The sequence below is a fragment of the Ranitomeya imitator genome, chromosome 2 (assembly GCF_032444005.1).
Source record: "Ranitomeya imitator isolate aRanImi1 chromosome 2, aRanImi1.pri, whole genome shotgun sequence".
In the NCBI taxonomy this organism is placed as follows: domain Eukaryota; kingdom Metazoa; phylum Chordata; class Amphibia; order Anura; family Dendrobatidae; genus Ranitomeya; species Ranitomeya imitator.
Window position 1 is genome coordinate 524,593,005 of NC_091283.1, and position 15,646 is coordinate 524,608,650.

The following is a 15,646-nucleotide window of genomic DNA, read 5'->3' on the forward strand; positions in this document are numbered from 1 at the left end:
AAGAAGTGTCGCCAACCCAAATGGCATCACTAGATTTTCAAAATGACCCTCAGGAGTATTAAAAGCCGTCTTCCACACATCCCCTTGACGGACTCTTATGAGGTTGTACGCCCCCTGAGGTCAAGCTTGGAGAACCACTTAGCACCAGCCACCTGGTTGAACAAATCAGGTATCAGTGGCATCGGGTATGGATCACGAACAGTAATCTGGTTTAACTCCCTGAAATCCAGACACGGGCGTAATCCGCCATCTTTCTTCTTAATCAAGAAGACCCCCGCTGCCACAGGCGAGGACGAAGGCCTGATGTGCCCTTTGCTCAGATTCTCAGCAATGTAGTCTTTTAGGGCTTGCCTCTCAGGACCAGAAATGTTAAACATCCTTGCTTTCGGCAATTTGGCCCCTGGTTTCAACATAATAGTACAGTCATAGGGTCGATGTGGTGGCAGTTCTGAACAACCCTTCTCAGAGAACACATCCGCGAAATCCAGCAGTGACTCTGGAATGCTGGGAGTCACAGCGGACACACATGTGGCCAGGCAATTCTCCTGGCAGAATCCGCTCCACTGGATTATGTCCTGGGTTTTCCAGTCAATCACTGGGTTGTGCATAGACAACCATGGAAAACCCAGAACCATTTGTGCAGGAAGATTACTGGGCACCCTACATGTAACCTGCTCAAAATGTAGGACCCCAATGTGGAGTTTAACATCAGCCACAAACTCAGTAATCTCCCCCTGTGGGAGTAGAGCGGCATTGATGGTGACCACCCGGATAGGATGAGGCAGTTTTTCGATCCTGAAACGGCTGTGCGCGCAAACTCCTCATCAATGAGATTAGTGGCGGAACCACTATCCACAAAAACAGTGATTGGCAGCTCTCTGCCAGCGACCATAACTCTGGCAGGGAGCATACATTGAGAGACCACCATGGAGGATATACATAAGCTCAGATTGGCCTCCTCCACACCCTCTGAGCTTAGTAGTTTTCCGCCGTTGTGCTTAGATAGCAGAGGACAAGCATTTACATAATGACCATTTTTACTACAGCAAAAACAGGCTCCCTGCTTCCTAAGCAAAGGGGCTCGATGCTTATCATGTGACACCCCTGCGATTTGCATAGGCTCCGTGGGCTCACCTGGAGCAACCTCACGTGCACCTACGCCCTCCCCCATAAGTGGCGTCTCTTGCGCCCCTGACGCAAACGGCGATCAATGCGGACAACAAGACTCATAGCAGACTCTAGAGAAGCAGGAGTCTCATACATCAGGGGGGCTTGTTTAACCCTTCCCGAAACCTCATGAACAAACTGACTCCGCAGCGCGGGGTCATTCCATTGCGTGTCCACCGCCCAGCGGCGAAATTCAGAACAGTAATCCTCCGCCATTCGCTCCCCCTGGCGTAGAGCGCGTATTTTAGATTCTGCTAGAGCCATTCTGTCAGGATCATCATATATGAGCCCAAGAGCAGAAAAAAAAATCTCTACTGAGTTAAATGCAGCTGAATCAGATGGTAATGAAAATGCCCATGCTTGGGGGTCCCCGCTCAGTAATGACAACACCAGGCCCACACGCTGAGCTTCATTACCTGAGGAGATCGGGCGCATACGAAAGTATAATTTGCAAGCTTCACGAAAAATAGCAAATTTACTGCGTTCCCCAGCAAACCTTTCAGGTAAAGGGATCTTTGGCTCTGCAACTCTACCTGCAGTTTCAGCTTGCACATTAGATACTACTAGGCCCTGTTGCTGAACCGCCCCCTTCAACTCAGTGTCCTGTAAGGACAGCGCCTCCAACTGGTGGGTTATGGAAGTCATGGGATACAAAATTTTAGAGGCTAAGGCTGGTTACCCGGGCCCCTGCGATATCCCTCAGACTAGGAGGAACCCTGTCTGTCCCTCTCCCAGAATTTACACTAAAGGTGTGACTGTCTGGGCCACCAGGCCTGGCCCTGACTCCTGTTTCAGCCCTATGCTGAAACCACCACCCGCCACCCAGTGAAGAGACCACACACCAACCCCCACAGAAAGCACAGACAGGGAAAACTTAAAACGCACCACGCCGCAGACACACAGGAAAACACAATAATGTGCACAGGGCAAAACAAATACAAATATAGGAAGGAGAAATATAACAAAGGATCATACACCACCAGATATGATATTACTTCTCCAAGACCACCACTCCAGACCGGAATCACTAGGCACGAGGCACAAGCTATAATCGGCGATGCTCAAAGTCCTCCACGACTATTTAAAGGCCATGGGCGTGACCCAGCCTCCAACCCGAATACCAGCTAGATTAACCGCGGACAACCTGGATCAAGCCTAGCCGGCGCCACTGAGCGTATAGTGGACGTATGTGGAATTACCGCTGTCTGTCGGACGCCCTGGTGTGAATAGCGTCCGACATGACAGTATGGGGCCATAATCAACATTTGTGCAGCATTATATGGGGCAAGTGTCTATATGGGGCCATAATCAACATTTGTGCAGCACTATATGAGGCAAATATCTTTATGGAGCATCTTATGGGGCCATAATTAACGTTTGTGCAGCATTGTATGGGGCAAATGTCTGTATGGAGTATCTTATGGGGCCATAACATTTGTGCAGCACTATATGGGGCAAATATCTTTATGGAGCATCTTATGGGGCCATAATCAACATTTGTGCAGCATTATATTGGGCAAATGTGTCTATGGAGCATGTTATGGGGCCATTATTAACCTTTGTGCAGCATTATATGAGGCATATTTTAATATGGTGCATCTTATGGGGCCATCATAAACTTTATGGAGCATTATATGGGGCTCCTGATTCAATATGGATATTCAAAAACACTTAACCTACTGATGTCTCAATTAATTTTACTTTTATTGGTATCTATTTTTACTTTTGACATTTACCGGTAGCTGCTGCATTTCCCACCCTAGGCTTATACTCAAGTCATTAAGTTTTCCCTGATTTTTGTGGCAAAATTAGGGGGGTCGGCTTATACTTGGGTCGGCTTATACTCGAGTATATACGGTATATGTTCTCATAAAAAATCAGGGCATAAGAAACTCTACTAAGCTCAGTACAACTCAGTATAAGTATTATTTTTCTTGCCAGTAGACTTTCACCAGTGACAATTTAGGCCATCAATGTAATTTCCAAAAAAATAGCTTTAAAGCAGCACTCCTCCTCCCAGCAAAGTAGCAAAGTTTTTATCCTCTTAAAGGGAAACTGTCACCCTCAAAATGGAAGATGAGCTAAGCCCACCAGCCTCAGGGGCTTATCTACAGCATTATGTAATGCTGTAGATAAGCCCCCGATGTATCCTGAAAGATGAGAAAAAGAAGTTAGATTATACTCACCTGGGCGGGCGGTCCGATGGGTGTCGCGGTCCGGTCCGGGGCCTTCTATCTTCATAGGATGACATCCTCTTCTTGTCTTCGCGCTGTGGCTCCGATGCAGGCATACTTTGCCCTGTTGAGGGCAGAGCAAAGTACTGCAGTGCGCAGGCGCTGGGCCTCTCTGACCTTTCCCGGCGCCTGCGCACTGCAGTACTTTGCTCTGCCCTCAACAGGGCAGACAAAGTATGCCTGCACCGGAGCCGCAGCGTGAATACAAGAAGAGGATGTCATCGTAAGAAGATGGGAAGCGCTGGACAGGACCACGGCGCCCATCGTACCGGACCGCCGCGGGACCGCCCCTGGGTGAGTATAATCTAACCTCTTTTTCTCATCTTTCAGGATACATCGGGGGCTTATCTACAGCATTACAGAATGCTGTATATAAGCCCCTGATGCTGGTGGGCTTAGCTCATCTTCGATTTTGGGGGTGACAGGTTCCCTTTAATACATTGCAATCATCATATTATATAGCACTGTGTACTTACAATTGTTCATTTTGCTCTTCTACCCCGCTAATTATTCTTTGCTTTTCCTTTAGGTCTATGACATCACGTGATTAAAAACAAACTAGTTGTATGTAAAAGCAGGAAGTCTCTTTCCCTGCAATATTCTCTTTTTAATTAGGACTATGACATCACATTATTAAAACCAGACTAGCTGAATCCTTCTAAGCTCTGTGTAGAAACAGGAAGTCTCTTTTCCCTGCATGAGTCATCTTTAGAACTACTTTTCTACATCACTGCAAAGTCCCTGGCAGCCTAGCTCCACCTTCTCTTTCAGCTGCTCCACTCCCCCCTTCAAGCCAGGGACTTTGCAGTGATGGAGAATTGTAGTTCTAATGATGAGTCATGCAGGGAAAAGATACTTCCTGTTTCTTAGAACAATACAGTTAGTCTGTATTTAATAATGTGATGTCATAAACCTAGTTAAAAAGAGAAGAATTAACTAGCTAGAAAGCAAAATGGGCATTTATAAGTACACTGTACTATTGATTGCAAACTACTAAGAGGATAACAACTTTTTATGGGATTGTTTTTTTAAGAAAATGTTGGTTTTGAATACATAACTTACATTAAATGTATTACATCTAAGGCAGACAGAACGTAGAGTGTTTCCTATTGGTAGCTAATTAATCATATTTTGGCTTTTCTATTTGTAAGATGAGTCAAAAGATGACAGATGTAATCCTCCTGTGGTTACCATGTGCTCCACTTTGCATCATGCAGTAGTTTTTAGCCACCGTGTGTATTTTTATGTCAGTGTAGCCTAAATTAATAAGTTTATTACTCTTGCATGAGTGTTAAATAAGCATGAATATAAAAATTGGTACAGTTTTTCTTGAAGGGAAATCCACTTTGTCTGTTCAATATAAACACAGCTTGTGTTTAGCCAACAGAATATGAGCAAAAGGAAAAATATGCAACAGAGCTGGCACCTCCCAGATATCCCTGCCCCAGAGCCACTGCCATCTGTGAGAGAAGCGTGGGAAATGTCCTTTACAACAGTTCCATCTCTCGGTCATAAGGAAGGAGCACAGCTGCTTTATTGTCGCTCCACGCATTTCAATACTAATATGGAAACGATTGCTGCAGTGGAGAGGGTGTAAGGGGGACGACGAGACAGCAGGTACCTACGTGCCGAGTCTGGAACTAGAGAGGCTGCATCCACTGTTCCCGGGGGAAGCTTTAGTAAGGCAGACCTTCCCCATCCCCTGCTGCCTGAGGGAAGCGCTCGTGAGGGGCACCTTCCTGCTGACTAAGGGGGCAGAGAAAGAGGAAAAAGTGTGCGCAGCAGAGAAATTTGGCGCGAACTGAGGGCAGCACGTAATCAGATGAGCGGTGCGCTCCACTCCCTGTCCCCACACAGAGTACCGGCGCTGCAACAGTCCGTGCTGCAGCAGACCAGAAGGACAGGGACTGCTACGCTGAGGGAAGCAGTGTGCCCAGCAGCAATCCAGAGAGAGGGACCGCTGCAGAGTGTGCAGAGTCAGGTGTGCGCAGCAGCAGCCAGGAAGGGAAGTGCTCCGTCCCGGGAGCATCAGCATTACACAGGCCTGCGTCCGTACAGCAGCGGGGACCAGAGAGCGAAAGGGACTTGCAGTGTGTGCCCTGTGGCTAATCAGGAGAAAGGCGCCGCACACTAAGTGTCCATGAGTACTGCACTCACGCCAAATAAGAGGGACCACATACAAGCCTGACACTTCCGCCCTGACTTTGATAGCGAATATTTGCCCAGACACTTGTGACCTGACTTCACCTGGAATATAGTTGCAGAGCCACGTTGGGCTCGTACAGTATTGTAGTGTGCACCCTTGTCAGCCACTGCAGCATATGGACTAGGCCCAGTGGAAGGTACCGGAGACCGACCACTGTGGCCAGAAGACGGGGCATTGATGCCTACAGGACTTTTCTGGAAAAGACACCGCACCAGCCGTTGCCGGCACCATTGAGTTCTCAGCAGGAGTTACAGTTGGCGGAAATTCTGACACAAGTACTTAACAAGAACTGCCGTTATCTGGACCGTCATTCTTCTACTTGCAATATCCTTTGCCATCTAAACTATTGAATCCCCTGTTTAACCCTTTACCTCCCAACGTCCTTTTCCCTTTATACTGTTTAACCCTTTACCTCCCTGCATGGAGTATTCCCCTGTAAAATAAACCTGCTAACCCTTGCTCTGCTTCCTGTCCGTCACAGCATCCCGCAATGTTATGACCTGGTGGTTAAGAGGCCACACTGAAATGACCTGGTGGCTAAAACGCAACATAAAACGAGCTCTGAGAAGGTGGTATCTCTACTGACCGCAGTCCCTAATCCTAACAACACAACTAGAAATAGCCGTGGAATGTTCCTGACACTCCCTAGACACCTCGTCCCAGCCTAAGATATAACTACCCCTAAAGAAGGAAATAGAAAGCTATCTTGCCTCAGAGAAACCCCCAAAAGGAAAGATAGCCCCCCACAAATATTGACTGTGAAAGGAGAGGGAAATGACGAACACAGAAATGAAATTAGAATTCAGCAAAGGGGAGGCCAATACTAAACTAGATAGACAGAGAGCAAAGAATACTGTGCGGTCAGTATTAAAAACTACAAAGTCCACGCAGAGTTTACAAAAATGAACTCCACACCGACTCACGGTGTGGAAGGGCAAATCTGCTTTCCCAGAGCTTCCAGCTAGCCTAAATAAGACATAGTGACAAGCTGGACAAAAGAGACAAAATGCAAAGCAATAGAGTCCAAACAAATGGACAAACAAACTAGCAAAACTTATCTTTTGCAGACAAGGACTGGCCATATGAGAAATCCAAGGGAAGAATCAAATCCAACCAAGAACATTGACAGCAGGCATGGACTAAAGCCCAGAGCAGGTTTAAATAACAAACCCAGGCAAGGCGATTAGTGAAGGCAGCTGCTACAGCTACCTAATGGAGCAGCAGTTCCACTCGAAACCACCAGAGGGAGACCAAGGGCAGAACTCACAAACACACCATTAGCAACCACAGGAGGGAGCTCCAGAACGGAACTCACAACACCGCAACCTGCTTACAAGGGGACCTGATTATTTACAGTATCCATCCATCATCCATGTAGATGATTTCTATGGAGAGTATTCAATCCGTAAAGCCTTGTGTACACAGGGCTGCTACTAGGAATTTCAGGGCCCCATACTGTCAACATTTTCGGGTCCTCATGAGACTCCGCCAAGTCTCCACCCTAGCTCCGCCTTCACCCCTCAAATGTTCCACAGTCCCACCCCCTACTCTTGGAAAAACTCCACTTCTGCACCATGTCCTCACCAATCACACATTAACAGTTCTCAGATCATGTGGCCATCAGCTTTTGTTCTAGTTAAAAGATTTTTTAAGCTGCCACCACGACAAGGTAGACTCTTTTGGCTGAGCTCTACTCTACTCTAACCTATTAAACATTTGTTAAAATGTCCAATACTCTTTTTAGGTGTATATTTTTCTTTAAGGGAATGTGTCACATACATTTTTAAAAATAATTGAAACCAGATTGTGACTTTTTTTACAATCTGTATTTCTGATTGCGGATTATTGTATTCTGTTTTCTGTACGTTTATGGAAGCTGTCGGTGGATATTGGTCTGCGTTCGGACTGCAGTGCATGGACGGGCCGCAGGTCTCCTGACTTGTACTCAGCAGCCTCACGCCATGTATGAGGATGCGGACTAGGAGATCGGCGCCAAGTCCATGCACTGCAGTGCGAGCGCAGACCAATTTCCCCCTTGCAATAATTATACTGCCATAATAATAAATAATCAAACCACCTGGTGCTTTTCTCATGCTACGCTCTTCCATGTTTGCGAATACAGTAATCATTAAGCATTTAATACAATAAGTGGCCGAGAGCATGGTCACAATCTATCAAAGAAAACGCTCTCCCTATTATCAGACCATAAGGTCATATACACAGGAGTGTCACTCCTAAATTCAAATATATTACACCAGCGGAAACAAGGGGAGTATCGACACCAAGATATAGTAGAGAAAATGTACAAATTTTATTAATAAATACATACAGAAAGGTTAACATAAACATACAAAAGCATGAAGGGTTATAAAAAATTCCACCATGCAAAGAGGAGGAAAAACCAACCGGTACACTGATAGTAAAGCACATAGATGCACATATGACCTGGGTAGATAGGGGATAGGGGTGTACACTTCCCCTTTGAAAAAGCTATTAACGCGAAACGCGCGTCAGGGGTAGTGTTCTGTCCCCACATGAGGCGAATGGAGGTGTGGTTGATTAATAAGTGTTGTGAGAGAGAAACGTACCTCCGTATTTCTTTGATGTGAGGCAGACAGGACCAATGCTGCTCAGCGTCCAGAGAGATGATGCACTCCAGGGATTGTGTAATCCAGACTTGTTTATTTTGTAGATCTGGACATACAGCGTATAACTGGTAATACAGAACTTCTCCAGAAACGCAGGGTAGACAGGGTACAGTAAGATGTAGCACCAAGTGTGTCTGCAAGTGTGAGCAGCATGAGAGAGTGGTCGAAAGACTGATGCCTTCCTAAGCCCAGTTCAAAAGCACGTCCTCTCACAACAGAAAGTAAACTGGAAATGGCTGCCAGAGGAAGAGAAGATTTGACCCCTGAACCGGATGTAAGACATGCCCACAAGAAATACATGAAAAACAAGCTGCCATACAGAAAAAGGCCATTGGGTGGCAGCAGAGTAAAATATAACAACATACATGGAAACTGAGGAATATACATGGAACAGCACACTCCCCGTCTGAAATTCCGTAAGGGATTTCACTATATCAATGTCCTTAAAAAGTCCAACAACCTAGAAAGTGAAACCAAACATGCATGTAATGCAATAATAACTTTAAACAAGACATTAAGTCAGTTCCTGAGATAATCCAATGGAAAACCCATCTTCGGATCAGAGAAGCCGCACTAGGCCAAACTATCTCTGACCCACTGTAATCCAATGGACAAAGTACTAGTGCAGTGTTCTGTTCATAGTTTATCCTACCGGAATGTCCTCGATTGGTAGTATTTTTTGGCAGACGTGCCAACCATGACAGTCTTTGTCTCCATGTGGCTTGTGATAAGATCTCGCAATGTAGACTAACCTTGCAATAGTCTTGACGAGTTTCATCCAATTGGAGAAGCGTTCAAAGCGCTGACAACCGAGGGTGGAGGTTCGTTTAGCGTTCGTGGCCAGAGCACTGACCTCGGAGCGGACTTCTGGATCATCGTCCGGATCCTGGATGCTGAAGAATTCCTGAACACATTCACTTCCCTTCTGTTCCAGCAGAAACTTTGGACCTGAAAGCCAAGAAGAGTTAGCAAAGGAATTTATAGACATAGGTCTAGTGGCATGGTCGGCTGGATTAAGTTCAGATGGGATATAGTGCCACTGTTCAGGTTTGGAAGACCTTCTTATTCTCTCAATGCGGTTACTGACGTACACGTAGAAGCGCCTTGTTTGGTTGTAGATGTAACCTAAGACAACTTTACTGTCACTGTAGTATTGTACGTCATCTATGTGAGTGTCCAGCTCATGCTGAATAAAGTCTGCGAGTTCTACTGCAAGCACAGCCCCACAGAGTTCCAGCCTGGGAATAGTGTGGTCAGGCTTGGGAGCCAACTTAGCTTTGCCGAAAACGAACCCAACATGATCTTGATTGTCAGATCCCGTTACCTTCAGGTAGACAACAGCTGCAATGGCCTCCGTGGATGCATCCGAGAACACATGGAGTTCCGTCCTAGTGCTAGCAGCAAGTGAGATTCCAGCGTAGCATCTCGTTATATGGATTTTATCCAAGGCACACAAAGACTGCTTCCAGGTTTCCCATTTTGGTTCCTTATCAGGAGGTAGAGGGGTATCCCAGTCCTTGACAGTTTCGGACAGCTGTCTCAGAAGGGATTTACCTTGTATGGTAATTGGTGCTACGAATCCCAGTGGGTCATACAGGCTATTTACCACTGACAGGACACCACGTTTAGTGAATGGTTTGTCTGCACAGTTGATTTGGAATCCGAAGGTGTCGGCTGACAGGTTGCACCTCAGGCCTAAGCTTCTCTGCACAGGCGGACGGTCTGGTCCCAGGTCTATGTCCTTGAATCCAGGTGCGTGGTCGCTTGACTCAAAGGCTCTCATGACAGCCGGGCTGTTTGAAGCAATTTTGTGCAGTCTAAGCTTAGCTCGGTACAGCATATGTTGGGTCCTTTTGAGTAGGTCGATTGCAGCTTCTTCTGTAGGTAGAGATTTTAGTCCATCATCTACGTAGAAGTCTTTCTCTACAAAGTCTCTGGCGTCTGTTCCATACTCGGACTCTCCTTGTGCGGTTCTCCGCAGGCCATATGTTGCCACAGCGGGTGAAGGGCTGTTCCCGAATACGTGCACCCGCATGCGATACTCCACCATCTCTTTGCTGGGGTCATTGTCCTTGTACCACAGGAACCTGAGGAAATTCCTGTGGTCCTCTCGGACTATGAAACAGTGGAACATCTGTTCAATGTCGGCGGTGATGGCAATGGGCTCTTTCCTGAACCTCATCAACACTCCTACTAGGTTGTTTGTCAGATTAGGACCTGTGAGGAGGACATCATTGAGAGATACGCCTTGATGTTTGGCGCTTGAATCAAAGACAACTCTAATTTGTTTAGGTTTCTTCGGGTGATATACTCCAAATGAGGGTAGGTACCAGCACTCCTCATTTTCCTTTAAGGGAGACGCTGGCTCCGCATGGTTGTTATGGAATATTTTGCCCATAAAGGTGACAATGTGTTCTTTCATCTCCGGTTTATTGCTTAGCGTGCGCTGGAGAGAGTTAAATCTGGACAAGGCTTGTTCACGATTGTTCGGGAGCCTTACCCTGGTAGCTCGGAAGGGTAAGGGGAAAACCCAGTGATTGGTTTCGTCCTTAAGGAACTCATTGTCCATTATCCTGACAAATTCCTTGTCTTCCATAGATGGGGCTACTTTGTTGTCATCCTTAGTGGTATGAAACACCAATTTTCCCAAGTCGTCTGCATAGGGAGAAGGGATAACATCAGGCAGCTCTACGGAATCTGGAAGCTTTTCCTTCACCTCATAGTGATGAGGACATGGTTTGCAGAAGGTAGTGCGCCCGTCTCGGCGTACGTACGTCTTAAAGGAGTGGACTCCTGTTTGGTCCAAGCATACATTTCCTATGACTACCCACCCCAAGTCAAGTCTCTGGGCGTAGGGGGCGTAGTCAGGACCATTACACTGTTGGCGGACCTTATGTATCCTCAAATTGTCTCTGCCGAGCAGAAGTAGGATTTCAGCATCTGTGTCCAAAGGTGGGATAACGCTGGCTAGGTGCCTTAAGTGTGGTTGGTGGAAAGCAGCTTCCGGGGTAGGGATCTCATCCCTTTGGTCTGGTATTTGATCGCATTCAATTAGCGTAGGTAGGGGTATTTCTACGTCTTCATTGACAGGAGAAGCGATGAAACCTTGTGCTCTTCTGCCGCTAGTCTCTATGCGCCCCGAGCAAGTATTCAGAGTGTAGGGCGTTGCTGGTCCCTTGATTCTAAAGGCTTCAAAGAACTTAGGTCCAGCTAGGGATCGATTGCTCTGATCGTCAATGATGGCATACATTTTTACAGCCTTCTCTGGTTGCCCTTCTGGATAGACTCTGATTAGGCATATCCTGGCACAGCATTTAGCACTTTGATTCTCCCCACATACCTCTGAGCATGAGCAGGACACAGCTGTGGTGGACTTGGCGTGATTCTGTGGCTCCCCGCCATGGTTTGTAGCGGGACTAGAGGTAACTGCAACTGCTGTTTCCCCGGTGACTGAGCCTGGGTGCAAGGCTGATGGGTGTCTGTCGCTATGACACTCTTCACACTTAGTGGCAGATTTACAGTCCTTGGCCATGTGTTCTGATGAAGCGCAGCACTTGAAACATACCCCAAGTTCGTTGAGGATTTTCTTGCGCTCCTGCATGGTTTTGGACCTGAAGCCTCTACATTTGTTCAGTGAGTGTGGTTTTTTGTGAATGGGACACTCACGATTGAAAGACTTATCCCTCAACGGAATAGTGTACTGCTTGTCGGCAGGTACTGCAGGTGATGGCAAGTTAGTCTTTCTGACGCTTACACTGTTCCTTGAGTCCTTGCGTCTATGTGCGACGCTTTCATACCTTGATGAAGGTGTTGCTGGAGCTGCAGTGTTAGACTCCAGGAAGTCGAGGCTAGGGTCGTTCCTCATTTGGGCTTGTTCGTCAATGAACTTGCAGAACTGAATGAATGGAGGAAAGGTGACGTCATGTGACCTTTTATACCTGGAGACGCACACTGCCCACTTCTCTTGCAGACTGTGTGGCAGCTTTGAGATGATCGGGTTCACCCCGTGGGCGGTGTCCAGGTAGCACAGTCCAGACATACGAGGGTCTCTTTTAGCAAGTTCCAGCTCCATAAGCAGGTCACTTAAATCCAGAAGCTTGTGGGCTTCCCTAAGGTTGATCCTTGGAACGTTCTGCAGTCTCTCGAATAGGGACTTTTCTAGGGCTTCAGCGCTGCCGTAGGTTCTTTCGAGTCTCTGCCAGGCCGCAGCGAGACCTGCTTCAGCTTGCCCCACATAGACGGTCCTAAGACTCTTGATACGGTTTGTGGATTCAGGACCCAACCATTTTACCATGAGGTCGAGCTCCTGCTCCACGGATAGGTTGAGATCAGCAATGGCGGCCTTGAAGGTTGCTTTCCAGGCTCTGTAGTTCTCTGCACGGTCGTCGAATTTTGAGAGGCTAGTGCTGATTAGCTCCCTGCTCACCATGAACCTGGCAAACTCGGACATGTCTGATCCTTCACTCCTTGTTACCATATTAGCTTGTGGTGCCCCTCGGGCGTATAAGCCGTGTGGCGCGGAAGGGTGAATTGTTCCCGGGTAGAATGATGTCGCTGCAGGGTTGAGCTGTGGTTTAACCTCTAGAGATTCCGATGACTGCTGCTTGAACTGTGGAGGCGGGCTGGAGTGTGCCTTGTGGTCGTCTTGCGATGATGATTGTTCCTGAGGGGGTACATCACGGCGTTGGTCTTGGGTCTCTGTAGGGGCTGTGGGCGATACTGGCACCATAGGTTGGGCTGACTTGGACGTTTCCGCAATGTTGGGTTGAACGTCACTGGAGAAGGTGTGCGCTGCAGGTATCTGTTTCTGCACGTAGTCTCTGGTACGAACAGCTGGGTCGTCTTCTTCCTGTGGTGGCAGGCAAATTGGGTCGAGGTTTTGCTTCAATGCTTGCTCGAGTACTTTTACTTCGGCTAATGCAATTTCTTCCTCCATTTCTGTTTGAAGAATCTTTGCTCTAGCCTCTGCTTCTGTTTGAAGAATCTTTGCTCGAGCCTCTGCTTCTGCTCTCTTCGCTTCTGCTTCTGTTTGAAGAATCTTTGCTCGAGCCTCTGCTTCTGCTCTCTTTGCTTCTGCTTCTGTTTGAAGAATCTTTGCTCGAGCCTCTGCTTCTGCTCTCTTCGCTTCTGTTTGAAGAATCTTTGCTCGAGCCTCTGCTTCTGCTTTCTTTTCGGTGTATGAACGTCTTAGTTTGGACCGCTCTGCATTTAAACGGGCCTCTAGGATTCTGTCGCTGAGGGCTGAAGTTCTTGAGCAGGATGATTTGTATGACCGAGCAGAGTGTTTAGACGAGGCTGACCTGTGCGATCTAGTTTCTTGCAGATGGGTGATACGAAGCTCCGCTTTATCTTTGGCGTCTTGCACGGCGGCGTCCCTTTCTCTGTCTGTGGAATCTGCCATGCTTAACTCTGATAAGGGCTTCGTCGATTTTAGATTCTTTTAGGAAGGCAGCATACTTTGTGGACAGTCTCTTGTATCTGCCGTGGGCCACGTCTAGCTGTCTTATAGTGTCCTGTAAACCCGCTGCATCATTTTTATGGCGTTGGACGCTTGACATAAGGGAGGCGACTCGTTCCCATAGGTCGTCCAAGTTGTCATTGAACTCATCCCTTGTGGAACAGTAATTCTCGAGGACCTTTAATGTTGGCTTGATGGAACGTACTGGTCGTGCATCTGGGTCTGCTGTGGAAGCGGGCTCTGCTTCCTGGTCTTCATAATGGACAGTATCAGGTTGTATTTGCTCTGTTTCAGCATTGGGGAACTGTGGAAGGTCCTTTTCGGCCATTTTGATTTAAGGTGCACTGTCCCTTTAAGAAACTGAACCTTTGAATTGGGGGCTGGAAATTGCGGTGCAGCTTAGTTGCGACCCCCTGATAAGATTCCCAAGGTGTTGTTGGAGAATTGTGGGGTTCTGCGGTCCGACGATCTGCAGCAGTGTGGTATAATACACAGAGAGTCTTTATGTACAATGCAGTCTGAGGTGATGCTGCAGGAGATTTCTTAGCAGAGCAGGGCTGCAGTATGTGAGCGGGCAGAGAGCGGGCACGTGAATAGTGATATAAGGGTGATTCTGGCCGGGCTTCAAGGCAGTCTTTCGACTGTTCTGTCCCCACATGAGGCGAATGGAGGTGTGGTTGATTAATAAGTGTTGTGAGAGAGAAACGTACCTCCGTATTTCCTCGATGTGAGGCAGACAGGACCAATGCTGCTCAGCGTCCAGAGAGATGATGCACACCAGGGATTGCGTAATCCAGACTTGTTTATTTTGTAGATCTGGACATACAGCGTATAACTGGTAATACAGAACTTCTCCAGAAACGCAGGGTAGACAGGGTACAGTAAGATGTAGCACCAAATGTGTCTGCAAGTGTGAGCAGCATGAGAGAGTGGTCGAAAGACTGATGCCTTCCTAAGCCCAGTTCAAAAGCACGTCCTCTCACAACAGAAAGTGAACTGGAAATGGCTGCCAGAGGAAGAGAAGATTTGACCCCTGAACCGGATGTAAGACATGCCCACAAGAAATACATGAAAAACAAGCTGCCATACAGAAAAAGGCCATTGGGTGGCAGCAGAGTAAAATATAACAACATACATGGAAACTGAGGAATATACATGGAACAGCACAGGTAGTGGGAAGGCCACACTGATGCGGACCTATGATGGGTAAGTGCGGATAATTTTTGGTGATACGTTGTATTCAGGATTGTATGATTTGTTTGATACTATACAGTGCCTGTGTGGCACTGGAGGAATAACCCCTCACTATTGATATTTTTCCACAATCCTGGCTCACATTTACCCTCTGAACTATCTACCCAGGTCATATGTGCATCTATGTGCTTTACTATCAGTGTACCTATTGGTTTTTCCTCCTCTTTGCATGGTGGAATTTTTTATAACCCTTCATGCTTTTGTATGTTTATGTTAACCTTTCTGTATGTATTTATTAATAAAATTTGTACATTTTCTCTACTATATCTTGGTGTCGATACTCCCCTTGTTTCCGCTGGTGTAATATGCTCTTCCATGTTTATTGTCTTACATAATATTAAAAAAAATTTTTCCCAATCATATATACCTAATTTTTCCATCAGTATGGACATGTGAGAGCTTGTTTTTTGCAGGACGAGTTGTACTTTTGAATTACATGATTGGTTTTACCAAATAGTGTTTTGGAAAATGAGAAAAAATTTCAAAGTGCGGTGAAATTGCAAAAAAAGTGGAATTCTACAATTGTTTTTTGGTTGTTTTTTTTACCATGTTCACCAAATGCTAAAATTGACCTGCCAATGTGAATCTCCAGGTCATTACGAGTTTGTAGATACCTAACATGTATAGGTTCTTTTTTATTTAAGTGGTGAAAAAAAATCCAAAGTTTGTCAAAAGAGAA